The following is a 13,948-nucleotide window of genomic DNA, read 5'->3' as shown; positions in this document are numbered from 1 at the left end:
ACCTCACTCACCCTGAGCAATGGGAGATTGTAGTTCCTTCTCCCGGGAATTTGTTGCTATAGAATAAGGCATAACAATTTTAAACTAAAAGAGAGTCAATTTAGATTATGTATAAGGAAGAAGTATTTTACAATGAGAGTGGTAAAACACCGGAGCAGGTTGCCAAGAGAGATGGTAGATGCCTTATCCCTGGAAATTTTCAAGGCTGGATAGGGTCTGAGCAACCCGGTCTAGTGGAAGATGTCCCTGCTCATTGCAGCGGGGGTTGGACTGGATGGCCTTCAAAGCTCCCTTCCAATCCAAGCTCTTCTATAATTCTAAGAATCTGACACTCTCAGATCAGAAGGCAGCGAGCCAGCAGTGCTGCTGCCCTGAGCACATTGCAGGGCAAGCTGTGGGTTCCCCAGGAAGAAGAGCAGTGTTTGCCATGCATAAGAGCAGAAGGGCTGTTTGCCTGGCCCAGGAGCTCCCGGCACAGCTGGGTCAAGTGCTCCTTAAGCCACCAGTTGCAGGGTGGATTGTGCTGACAGAGCAGGGCAGAAACCAAACAGTGTGGGCTGAGGTGGTTCACGCTGGGGCTGAGATATGGTAGCACAGTTAAGTGGCCCTAGGAAGAGTAGATTGGCCACCCTTAAATTCACAAAATGTAAACATGCTCAGAACAGCATGTTTCCTCAGGGAAACCTCAAAGTCACTGTAAAATCTATAAAAGGTTGCTTTTTTGGCTGACAGCCTGGTCCTTAAAACCTGTCAAAACATTTGATTTGGTTTTCAAGTCACTGTTTAATTGTTTAATTCCTACAGATGTCTTCTCTCTTTGTGTTATTTTATCCCTGACGTGCTCAAGGATGTCATTACTCTGAATTGTGCTGACATAAGGGACAGGAAGGTAAAGTGTGAGAGGTAACATAACCACAGGGATGTAGAGAGGGTCTTCAAAACACCAATACACAGAGCTTGGTTCCTATAAAAGACAGAATTTGAAAAAAAAAAAAATCACTTCTGATCACACTGTGAGAATTACTTCCTTTTTGCCTTGGATGTTTTGAGTGTTTTCCTGTTGCCTTGCCACACTGACCACCCAGCCCAAGGTCAGGCAGCTGCTTCAGCTGCCTCTGAAGTAGTGAATGCATACTTGTGCTTTTTCCTCTCTCCTTTCCTTATCCTTCACCAACCCATGAATTTTGCCTCTGCACATTGTTTCCAGTTTCCAAGTCTGAGAAGTAGACTTGGGATGCTCCTGGGCGACTTTACCATATCATGACATGCCATGTGCCTGCCTGATTCACTTCTGTGTCTCCCAGCTGCTACTCTGCTAACTAAAATATTGTTTGCTTAGAAAGCATGGTGGCAGCTGCTCTCAAAGTCTGTTGCATAACAAGACATCAGGGAAGGAAGCTAAGCTAAAAGCTAAGAGGATGTATGGTGGCGGTTTGTCTGGATTTTTTTTTCCTAAGATGGCTTAAGTTGGTGGCAGAATTCACACTGAACAAGAACTTGCATGTTGATGACCAGTATTTTTTCACCCAGAAAGGCTTGAAAGTCTTGCAGCTTCAAGTTGAAAGTGCTTAGGTTTTTTGATGACCATATTGAGTGTGCATCCTGGGAGATGGTAATAAAGTGAATTTGGTGCTTTGAGTCACTGCCTGTGAGAGAAGGAAGTGTGGCCACCTGGACCGGCAGAACTGGGAAATAAAGAGTAGGATTGCCAGCCCAGCCTTACTAATCTGGGTTTCCTTAGAGGAAAAGGAGGAGACATATTTCCTTACTAATTGTAGTCTGATACATTACTTTTGGAAAACAATGTATCTGAGTGTAGTGGTTGACAAAAGAAAGTTTCCCACTTCTCACTTAAAACAGAGGTTATGAAGTATGGATCAGACAGATTGCCTATTTTTGTAAGAGTTTGTTATTGTAATTTGATAAGGAAACACACACTGAGAGAATGATTTATATTATATTTTATCCACTCCTAAAGTGATCTTGATTTCAGCTTCCTTCCTCCTGATTTTGCGCTTTGCTGTTCAGGCTTCCCTGATTTGTTGTTCCTCTTGGTCCTGGACAAGTTCCTTCCTGATCATTCTTGTTCTTTGCAAAGGACTTGGCCTGAAGCGTGCTATTTTCTTGCTCATTTGGACACCCTCTCCATGTTCCCTTTCCCTGTCTGGTACTCGAGTGTTCACAACAGTCACTCCATCATTGGAAGGTGTTTTCATCTTCCTGGTTCACAGTAATCACAAAGTGAAAATGGCTCCTGTGAAAGCTTGTCCTTGTTTCCAAACCAGGAGGCACTCCCTCAAGGAAAGACAACATGGACACCAGCAGACAGACCTAGGGAGAATGTCCCTGCTCCTGTCTGTCTGCAGGAACTCCAGAGAGCCCAGATCCTGGGCACACACTGCCTGGAGCTCATGTGGACCCCACTGACATGTGTTTGCCTCCCTTGCTGATGATTGGTCCATCAAAATGTACAGAAAAAGAAAATGTGCAACTGGGGGCCTGAGTAACACGGTCGATGTTTCAGCATGGAGTAAAAGGAAATCATACTCTCACGACTGTTGCATGCGTTAAATTTGATTTCTGTTAAGCAACCAGTTATTTCAGCTGACTGATCCTGTCTAGGGATGATAAATATTGGCATTCTCTGGTGTCCTTTGTCATGTCACAACCTGGGATAAGATGGCTCAGTTAGAGCATGGTGCTAGTGAAGCCAGGGTGGAGGGCTAGATACCAATATGGGCCATTCATTTGAGAGCTGGATTTGATGATTCTTGTGGCGTGCCTTCCCACAACTCAGAATATTTTGTGATTCTGTGATAACTTTGAAATTCACTTAGTAAGTCTTATTTCCTTTCTGGACTAATTAACCTAGGAGTGAGAAATCTGTGATGATGATAGCAGCAACTAGGAGAACTCATTAGGCTTTGATGGAAACACAAGAGAATACTTTCTTGGTCAGCATAGAAGGCATAATGTTTGGAATGAGAGATTAGAAGACTTAGGGTGAGAGAAAGCTGGCTTGTTTCCCTGACAGCTCTGAGTGTCCCAGCATAGAGTAGTTGCAGGAGATATGAGAGAGAGCTGGTGTGTCCTGCTCTGTCTCCAAGTGATGTGCCTGGAGTCAAGTAGCTATTTGTACTGTTGTCTCTGTGGAAGAACAGGATTGGAGTTGAGTCAAACAAAGGTAAATGCATTCTGTTTGACCTGAATTGATAGTAAGATCTCAGATGAATTATTCAGGAATATTTTTACACTTAGGTATATAGTGCTTCTTGGGATTGATATTTTAATTTTAGAATTTTCAGAGTTTGTCACAATGTTATTTATCATCAATAAGGTAAGAGTGCTGTTGGCCAGGGTTCTTCTGTTGTGAGCAGTTCCCTCTCCCACTGCCCTCAGCAGTCCCATCTCTTCCTAATTTGCAGCTGAGACTTCTACCTTCTAGACCGATTTCAGCACCAGAGGAGATAAATCTTATTGCAACTTTTAGTAGTAATCATGAGCTGAGATCTTTTTCCTATTCGCTTCACTGGAAAGAGGATTTGTGGCTCTTGCCTGCACTCCCCAGCCATGCTTTGGTTTGGCTCCCTGTCAGAACTGCAGTGTTTATACAGTGGCAGTCTGGCCACACGAGCAACTGAAAAATTGGAATTGGATAAATTTAGTTCCTTGAGTAGATTGGCTGCTTCTTAGGCAAAAGTTGAGTTTTCCCTGGAAGAGCAGAAATCCCAGTGTCAAGGAAAAGACCCAAGTTCATAAGGTTTACATAGAAGCTATTTGGTGGTCTACCAAGAATGAGAAGCATTGAGGGGAAATCCTTCCAGTGTGGTCCTGTGTCGGGGCTTCTAGCTGGTCAGAGTGACTCTGAGAAAAGTTCAAAAGTCTCTTTTTTCAGCCCGGCACTTGAAGAAAGAGTCAGGGCTCTTCATTTCTTGGTCTCAGGGTTGTTTATTGTATCTTATCTATAAAATTCTTTCTCTTGTCCTGCTGTAGTCTGCTTAGCAAGACAGTCCCAGGCATTTTGCCAGCCTCCGGGGCGGTGTTATGTCTTTATACTAAAAACTACATATAAGATGTTTACAATTACTTTCCAATACCTATCACCTATGTTAGACAGTGAGCTTCTACTCTAAACTAATCTAAAAGTGCCAACATCACAGCAGAAGATGGAGGCTAAGAAGAAGAAGAAGAAAGGCTGGATACGCCCAGATCTTTCCCATCTTGCTCTTCTGTATTCTTATTCTAAAAACTCCAAAATCTTTTTCACCTTGTGATAAATTCACTATCATTCTACTTAATTTGTCACGGCTTGCAGATCTTCATCTAAGTTGGGTAACTTGCTCCATGGGTCATAATCAAAACTACAGGCATTTTTGGGCTCTGTGCCAGGGTTTCTGAGACCCCTGGCAGGGGTCTTGGCTGCTCAGGACAGCCAGAGGGATGTCCTGGGTCCTGACAGTCCTGTCGCCTACAAATCGGTAAGGAAGCAAAGGTGGCATGAAGCCCTGTGACGGACATACAGCATCAGGCTATAGAGGTTACTCAGCATGGCCTTGTCTAGCTATCAAGGCTGAGATTTTTGCCACAGTCTGCCAGTTGGATTCCTGTGAAGTGCTTTTTGGGACTGTTGAAGATCATGTGAGATCTGGACTCTGAATCTTCTGACGCATTTGTATTTGTGCTGTGCAGACCAAATTTCTGTGAGAAATGTTAATCTGATATTAAATTTTGGAAAGATTAAATTCTCTGCTGTGGGATAAATGTGCCTAACAGTCCATATAAAGGGCTTATTATGCCTTTATTTTTTGTCATGTAAGTAGCACTTCCATCTATGGGAATAATCTCACTCACAGTAGGAATTTGGAACTGTGTCTCTGTTGGCAACCCAGATATTTTCCCTCTCCCTTCTACACAGCTTTTCATGTTAATCTAGCCAACAGAAAGAACCTACGGGTAAAAATGAACCCTAGTAAACTGTATGGGCACCCTGAAATTTTTTTATGCTAAAACTAGGGAAGGCAGAGCCATTGAGAAAGATCAGATTTGGAAATCACAAATGGTTTATGTAAGCAGCTAACTGAATCAACTGGAAGAGATTTCTGGTTTCCTGGAAACAATTCTCAGGATGTTTTCCCCTTGGGTTTAAAATTATGTTTCTGCTTCAAGATCTTCCCTGCTCAAACTTTACTGTATTGGTTGAAAGGTTGGTGCATTAATATAAGAGGGAAGACATTCCTGGAAACTGCAAAATTGCTTCTTCTGTTTGTTATCACCTTTCTAAAGTCTGAAAATTTGAGGGGTTAAGTTCTAAAAAATAGGCATAAACTTACTTTCTATCAGCCTAATTTGTATTATGTGGATATTATGACAAATTATTTAACATTAGCTGTAAATGCTCTGCTCTGTGGTTTAACTTCACTCTTGGGGTTGCACAAGAAGGCTCAGTTTAATATCCTTGCTTTGTTTGCTTGCACTGTGTAGAGTGGCTGTTTGCATGGTGTGTGCATAATCCATGCCATTATGGAGTGGGTTTGGGCAGGCACAGCTTTCATATAGTTAGAATTTTGTATTTCTAACTGGTTATATTGGTAGACATTTGTTAGCCTTTTCTGACGAAATATTTGGGAGAGTTTTAGAATTAAAAGCATTTACATCCTTTTGAGAAAGTAATTGGCTTGGAGCTGTTTCTCAGAGTAAATTCCACTGAGCATTTGGAGAAGTGGGTCTATTTTTATAACTCTGTCCCAAAACACTGTCTGTTTTAGTTCACATTTGGTATTGTTTAGCTGCTTCAAAAGCATTTTTGTCTGCTGGCATTCATATATGTGGTGCATTCTATTTTTGAAATTAAGAGTTTATTCAATATTTATAATTACTGTGTAAATAATGTTGACTCAAGAAAAGAAAGTATTACTTCACCATCTTCACTGCCAGAACTTTTGCTTCTAAAAATAGGGCAAGTATAAACAATTGTGGGGTTTTGCCTTTCCCACTGAAATGGTGGAAAGTTCCTTCTGTGGAATAAACAAATATCTTACAAGAGAAGTATTTCAAGGTTTATTAAGTCTTTCAGTTAAACTGTTCCTTAAGTTTGATTTTAACTTTATAAATTGCTATGAACTGTTTTATGCTGAGGGTTAGATAGCTTGTGAACAACCCTAAATAATGCAAAATTGTACATATTCAGACTCTAAATTGCTGCTCTGGTTGAAGATAAGAGATGACAGTCAAAGCAAAATAGAGAGCAATGATTAGGATGTACAACAAACAGAGTAAGCTTTTCAGAGACACTAGGTAGAGGTTTTAGAATGCCACTTTAGAAACTTTAGGTAGAGGTTTGACAAAGCCACTGGGAAAGGAGATTCATCAAAATATGTAATAAAAAATGAATTTATAAATATATGAAAGAGTCATAAATATTAATGAGGTTCATTAAAATATAAAATAAAAATACAAATTCATAAAAATATTCATCTCTTTTCCCAGTGGCATTCTCAGACCAGTAACTATGTGGAAATGGAATTGCTTCTTACCTGACTTGAAGAGGAATTGTCTTAAAGGAAGAACCAAGAGCAATTTCCACATGACTCCGTGTCCTTGTCTTCAGAGCACTGACAGACACATGATGGTGGAGCCAAGCCCCCTGGTTAGAGGAGAGACACTGAGCCTGCCCTGTGTGATATGGGGTGCCATCAGCACTGGGCTATAGAGCAGGAGTGGAACTACAGCAGGTAGCAGACATGATTACGGGAATTACAGAGGATTATGGGGAGAGTTTACTTTTGTGAAGAGGAATTGAAGGAGGCCACTTCTTTCAGTCATGGAGAACATTTTGATGGGAGTGCAAGTCAGAGATCAGCTGCAATTTGAAGTACAGGAGGAGAGGGAGCGCCTCTCTGGGAAATCTGTGCCTGTAGAAACCTGATACAGGATTTCTGATTTTTGCTGCCTGTGTGAACTCACCTGTTTCCAGGTTGTTTTGCTAATGGCTTCTGTGCTAAAACACCCTAAACCAGACCCACACAAATTCTCACGTGTACAAGATAATTTCTGTTTATATGACTTTAGTTCTAGATATGTCATTAGTTCTAGCTAATAGAATCAAATAGAAATATGTGGAAATATAGATGTTTGGGGTTTTTTCTTGCAAAAAAACTTAAATACTCCAGATTCCTTCTTGGGGTACATGTAGCCCTCTGTTTTAAGATGAACATACATACATACATATGTGCATGCAACTAGTACTTTACTATGCCGCTTGCCAACTTCTGTGATAAAATCCTGCGATGACTCCAGCTTTGACTTCAGGTAGTCCTATTCCCTAGACAAGAGCTTCCACTGATAAACAGAATGACTTGTAAATTCAAAAAAAGTAGGGTTTAGTTAGTATTTAAGCTAGGAGGCTTCACATTTTAGAAAGAGAAAACTGAGGTGACAAATAAAGGGCCTGTGTGTATCCTTTTCCCAGCTTGTTATGTCCCGGTAGGCAGGTCCTTGCTTCTAACAGTGCTCACTAGGTGCATTGAGTCCAGGTTGTCCATGATATCTTGTCTTCCAGAAGGAAACTATCTGATTTTGCTATGTATCAGAGATTTTCATCTTTCCTAGTAGGCATTAGAGAAAACCTCAGACCACTGAGTCTTCTGGGAGAAAAATATATGAAATTAGAAAATGCAATACTAAAAGAAAGAGATGTGACATAACCCAGTTGCATAAATCTGGTGGTTCAGGCGGGAAAAAAATCTTTTGGTGTTTATGTGGAGATTTAGATTTTTTTTCTCATGTTATTTGTTCTCCATATGATGAAGAAGTGTAATGTAGAAAAAGTACTAAGAATGACACTTTTCTGCCCTTACTTGGAAGAAAAATTGTTTTGCCCTGTGGGGATAGTACTTAAAATTTTTCACTAAATCCTAATTTTGAGTTTGTGTTACCTTTCTCATTCATAATCTCCAGAGAGTTAGCTTCCAGCAACACCTTGGCTTTTCCACATCCTGAGAAAGTTTAGATTGCTTTCTTCACAGCATTTCTTTTTCCTTACCCAAGCAGTTGTGCAGGAAGGGGCACAATCCCAAGTTTGTCTTGTTCCCTGTGAGCAAAGCTGTTGATACAATGATCCAGTCCAGAGAGAGACAGGAAGGGGGAAAACGTCTCAGCCTTACAGCAAAACTTTTGAAATGGTTAACACTCATCCTTTGTGTTTACTAGAGGTTTCTGGTGGCTGTTATAAACTAATGTTTGTTCATCAAAATATGTAATGTAACTATAAGAGCCTGAACGTTATATGTCACAAGACGTATACTTAACAGGAAATCTTGTAACTGCACAAGCACATGAATGTAGACCATAATCAATAGCCTTGTTTAACAGGAAAAGCACAGACGCTCGATAAACACAGCAGGAACCTCTACTTAGATAAGAATCCGCTCACTTGCAAAATACATAAAGGTCGGCTGGGAAGCAACTCATGACCACTAAGAGGCAGGAAAAGACCCCAGCAACAGACCAGAGCCGGCGCGCGTATGCAGAAGAGCAAATAAAAGACGAACTCAGAGGGGTGGGAAGTGCGGCCCTGGGAGAGCAGAGACTCCTGGCTGCCAGAGCGCTGAACTTGCTTGTTATCCTTGCGCAATAAATTCTCAATTGGTATTCCGATTGGCTCAGAGAATTCTTGAGTGGCTTAGAGAATTCACAAACTTAACTTATAACAAATATGGTGCCGTGACTCAGATTCAGACAAAGGGAGACTGGGAGTCTCGGGGGGGCGCCCCACCAACTGTTGCGGAGGCCCCGAGGGTTGCTCAGCCGCTCCAAACCTGGACCCAACGAACTTAAATTGATAACAAGCAAGGGAGGGGCAAGCTTGTGTCTTGCTCCTATACCCCCGTAATTTTTGTGCACAAATTCCGAGCGAACTCCATGAGCTGGTAAGTAGTAGTCCCTTTGACTGAGTCAGGGACCACTCGGCTGGGGCCTAGTGCTTTGGCGAGGGGCTTTTTGGAGCGTGTGTGTGTATGCTGCCAGAGTGCCGTGTATGAGACGTCCCCGGCCAGGACGAGGGGCGATCTGAGTGCGGACTTCTAAGTAGTGCCTTTTCTGCACCCCGCGAGGGGCCAGACCACCAACAGAAGGAGCAAAAGTGTGTGCGGGTGAAGAAGCACTCTGGTGGAAAAAAAGTACGTTCACTCCAGGAAACAGCGGGAGGACAAGCTCGCAAAAGAATAGTGAAAGCCCATTGATCTGATCTCTGAAAGACAGATCACTCCCCAGGGTTCCACCGAAGGAGGGTGACGGTGAAGGAGGGTGAAAGCCAGTGTGAGCGAAGGGACTGAGTCCTCCTCCACACAATTCGAAAGCCGAGTGGCCCCAAAGCCGAGGGATCCCTTTGTAGCTCCTAGGCAGGGTAAGCCTAGTATCGAAAACTAAATTGTAAAAATAACTCCTGATAGTCCACCAAGGACTATCCTGGAGACCTGGGAGGGTTTCCCTTCTAGAGAAGATTAAAAAAAAAAAAAAAAGAAAAAAAAAGCTTTGAACATTTACGTAAATTCTCAGAAACCAGTGAATCAGGAAAGTAGTGTCTATGCAAAACTATGGATAACATACAGGGGAATGCTGTACCAGCTAAGATGTACCCCCTGAGAGTTGCAAGTGAAGGAAAACAATCTGGGAAAGATTTGAGAAAGGAAAGAAAGAGTGAAATAATATGTTATTACTGTAAAGGAAAAAGACACGTGAAAAGACAGTGTAGAGTTAAGATGAGAGATGAACAGCAATCCCAAAATAGGGGATGCCAAAGGCTCTATTGGCTGGAGGCAACAAGACAAACAGAGCCCCTAATGAAACTTAAATTAGGTCCCCAGCAACAAGAATATGAGTTCCTAGTGGATACAGGGGCCGAAAAATCCAGTCTGAACCCTTCCTCGAGGGTGTAATGTGTCATCAAAATCGGTATTGGTACCTAGGGCAGAAGAAACCTTTCGAGTACCTGAAATAAGAAATGTGCCAGTCGGATTCCACTTCCACTCCTTAAAGGGGCTGGGATCCTTCCTGTTAATCCCAGAGGCCAAATATAATATCCTAAGACGAGATTTAATGGCGAAATTAAGAATAATTTATCATCCTTAGCCTTAAAAGGTACTAAAGACACTACAGTCAGCATAATTTTTCTCTTTTTATTAAGGTGCTGGCATTCTTGAACTGACAATTCGTGAGTCAGTTGACAATTTGTGAGTTAATGATGTCACTCTTAAATTAACAATTTGTGAGTTAGTGATATATGCGAAAAAAGAAAGAAAAAGCAAGTTGCAATTTGTTGAAAAAGAGGTAAAATATCTGAGACATAAGCTAAATAAGAGGACTAAAACTTTAAACCCTGAGAGGGTAAATGGTGCTAAGACTTCTAGGATATTGCAGATCGAAAACTTGAGCAGTAAAAGTAAAATTTTTATATAAGAAACTTACAACTGATAGATTATTAAAATGGAGTAATAGATCTATTAAAAGAAGAGCTGTCTAATGCTCCTGTCTTAAGGTGATAGATGCTGTTATTCATAACATTTTGTAACCTCCCCTTTAAATTTAAGCCTATAAATTTAACTAGAAAGAGAATAATTAACAAAAGAACATAAAAATAAGATCATATGATGTGCCTGTGAAAGTCCTAAGAAAACTTGTTAATAGTTTCGGGCCCCAAAATAGATCTTAACTTACACCACACAAGAAAATGGGAATATCAGATTAAATGACGATGTAAAATACAGGAGAAATGAATATTTCTCCCGGGCACTAGTTATGTGTATAATCATGAACAATCCACGATGTATGTTGTAAATGCAAGCACGAGCCGATTAACTGGTTGTTTAGGAAATTTATATCATTGTTTAATAAGAATTAACTCTTTTGGTATGTTATATGAAAATATCCTATGATAAAGGGCCCTTGATAAACGATCCCTTAGAGATATTGGTTAAATCGATGAGCATACTCTGAAGTTAATAAGTTGCAGTTCAATTAATATAGGTTGTGTACCCAGAGGCAGCTGGTCAAATCGCCAGAAAGAAGTTAATCAAACGACATGGTAGAATCAAAAAGAAGGAATAAAAATTTAAATTTTACCACACATGAAGAAAATAAGAAGCTGAGAACAAAATACTACACCACCGCCCCCCAGCCCTTGTGCCGGCTCTATCCCCAGTCCAAATATCTCAGTCCGGCCGCCTAGCCCACGGCCGCTCCCCTGGCCACGACGGGGCAGGGGGGTGGGTCTGCGCTGCCGTGTAAGTCTAGTTGCCGCGCTGGCCGCACCGGGGGGGATCTCCGTCCGTCTGTCCCATCTGTCCCATCCCCGGCTGCTGGCTGGCTCTCGCGGCTGTGGCCGGGGTTGGTCAGTCGCTTGCTTTGTCTCGGCGGAGCCGGCGGCCATTGGTCACGTGGGCGCTGTCCACGCTGGAGCCCAGTGTGCACCGGAACACCCTCCCGCCCGGAAATACCGGCTGCAAACCCCTCCTTTGGAGGACTAGGATTCAGAGCTGGGCCGAGTGCTCCACCCCCATCCTGCCCCGAGCTCTGTTCCCATGGTAACCGCAGCTCCGGCAGCTCCAGAGGCTCTCTAAAAAGAATCATATTATCGAAACACTAAAAAAAAGTTCAGTTAAAAAGAAAGCCCTTTCCTGATTCTTCCCGAAAATAGGAGAGAAAAGTTATAGAAGGTAAACAAACTTAAGAGAAAGAATAAAAGAGACGCCGGGAGGGTCCTTTTGTTGTTTTTACCACAGGAACCGCTGTGCGAACCACAGAGCGGGAGTGAGCTCCAGTCAACCAAGAAATCTGAAAGTAACCCTCCAAAAAAGATTTTGAGTTGAAGAAAATATTAAAAAAAATCCATCTACTTGCACTGTTATAACCTTGCTTGCCAAGCTTAAGTTAAACTATACTGTGAGAGTTGTAAAATCTTAGAGTGAAAGATTGTAATTGCTGTCCTTTTATATGTAAAGTCTGCCAAAAACGGTGGTAAGTCCGTGAAAGGCTAATGATATAAAAGTGCAAAGATTAGAAATTTAATACTGCTGCTACAAATCCAAAGGTGAGACTGCCATGAGCATAAGGGTACAGAAGACAACCCTGAATGCCCCAGTCTAGTAGAAACCCAGGAGGACGAGACACAACGAGAAAAGAAAAGATCAAAGAGCTTAGTCGCAGGGACTCCACCTTACTTGGCAGACTATGTCAGAACTGGTGTTCTGTTATTGTATTTTGACCTTAGCCCGTGAATTGTACAAGAAAAAAAGGGAAGTTACCATTTCCATTAAACTTTATTTGATTCAATATGTGGTAGATAGGTATGATTCGTGCTTATAAAATTGAAACAGTAAATAGGTATGATTTGTGCTTATAAAATTGAAACAGTAATAAATATGGATACAGTAATCAATATTTGGAAATAATAAAACAGTTAAAAAGTTGAAATGCCAATAAGAAAAGCGAGAGGAGGGGCTCTACCACCCCCCTTTCCTGCAGATGTTCAGGATAGGAGGAAATAGCACAAGATAATGGTTACCAAAATTAACAAAAAGAAGGGGAAAATCTGGTTGGGTCCCAGGAAAATGCTAATTATATGAGATTTATTGCTTTGATGCTAAAATATAGTAGAATGTTAGTTTTGGCTTACATTATATTGGCTTGGTGCACATGTGTAACCCAAAGGTGAACTAAAAGACAAAAGAGGAAGAGGAGACACCTTCATCATGACGACCCCCTAAGACTAGTGCAACCACCAAAACGAGTGATGGAGCATGCGCCGTAAAGGTGGTGATGAGGGCAGAGATAGAAGTGTGATGAATCGAAAATGGGAGATGATATTGACACCTGGCTTATAAGGGGTGAATCTTCCCTTGGCAAGCTCGTACGTGAGGTGGCCGGGGTCCAAGAGCCCTGCACTCCGTACCCCGCGGTTATCTTTTGCTTATGCGCTATTATCTGAACTAAATTATCCCTTATTTTAATCAAATTATATTGTCAATATATATTCTCTAAATTATTCAATTAAAATTGCTGCTATCTTAAATATTGTTTGGTTTTTTTATGAAGGGATAATTGGGCAAACATAACAAATATTAGACATGCTAGCTAAGTTACAAGTAAGCACTTGAATTGTAAAAATAATTAATATTGCAGTTCACAAAACTTATGCTCTTATTGCAAGAAGTGTTAAAGTAATAATTTTGTTGTATAGATGGAAATTAGTAGTGTCTGTGTCATGGGAGATACCTGAAGAACGTAAGAGCCTACAGTTAAAGAGTGCCAAAAACAGTTTGCCTAGAAATTAGTAAAGGCAAAGAAATAGAGGGCAAGACCAGATTGTCCTCTATATTTTGACACCAAGAAAATCAAAAATACCTGCTGTAAGTTGCAACCTTACAGGCATGAGGAGGTGGGAATATACGCCATACTAGACCTCTGTTTCTAGCACTCACGTGTTGTCTCTTTCCCTTTCGGGAGATCTGTCATAATTGCTACAGAAAGCATCACATAGAAAGAGACCAGAGTACCTTTTTTTTTACACGCACCTATGTCAACAAACACCGTTATAATCTATCCAAGTTAAGAATCTGTAAGCAAAACAGAGTAAGTTAGATTATAAATTTAAGAAAAAGTGGTAATAGATTTGGAATTGAATGTCCAAAAAGAGAGAAATAGATTTGTTTTTATTCTTAAAGATACGGCTCAAAATTTAGTAACAAAACAAATAGTAAAAGGTAAAACCAGCACAGCAATTTAACTCTGTGTGGACCCTAAATTATCTACTAGGGCATATTAACATTTAAGCCATGTATTTTTTTTAACAAGCTAATCACCATAGTAAAAAGAAGGCTGGAAGCAGCCCATTTAATGCTTATGTGTGCAAACAGAAATTAAAGTAATTTGATGAACAAAATCGTAAAATCAG

This window comes from Camarhynchus parvulus, chromosome 1 (genome assembly GCF_901933205.1).
Source record: "Camarhynchus parvulus chromosome 1, STF_HiC, whole genome shotgun sequence".
NCBI classification, from domain to species: domain Eukaryota; kingdom Metazoa; phylum Chordata; class Aves; order Passeriformes; family Thraupidae; genus Camarhynchus; species Camarhynchus parvulus.
This window is presented reverse-complemented; position numbering follows the sequence as displayed.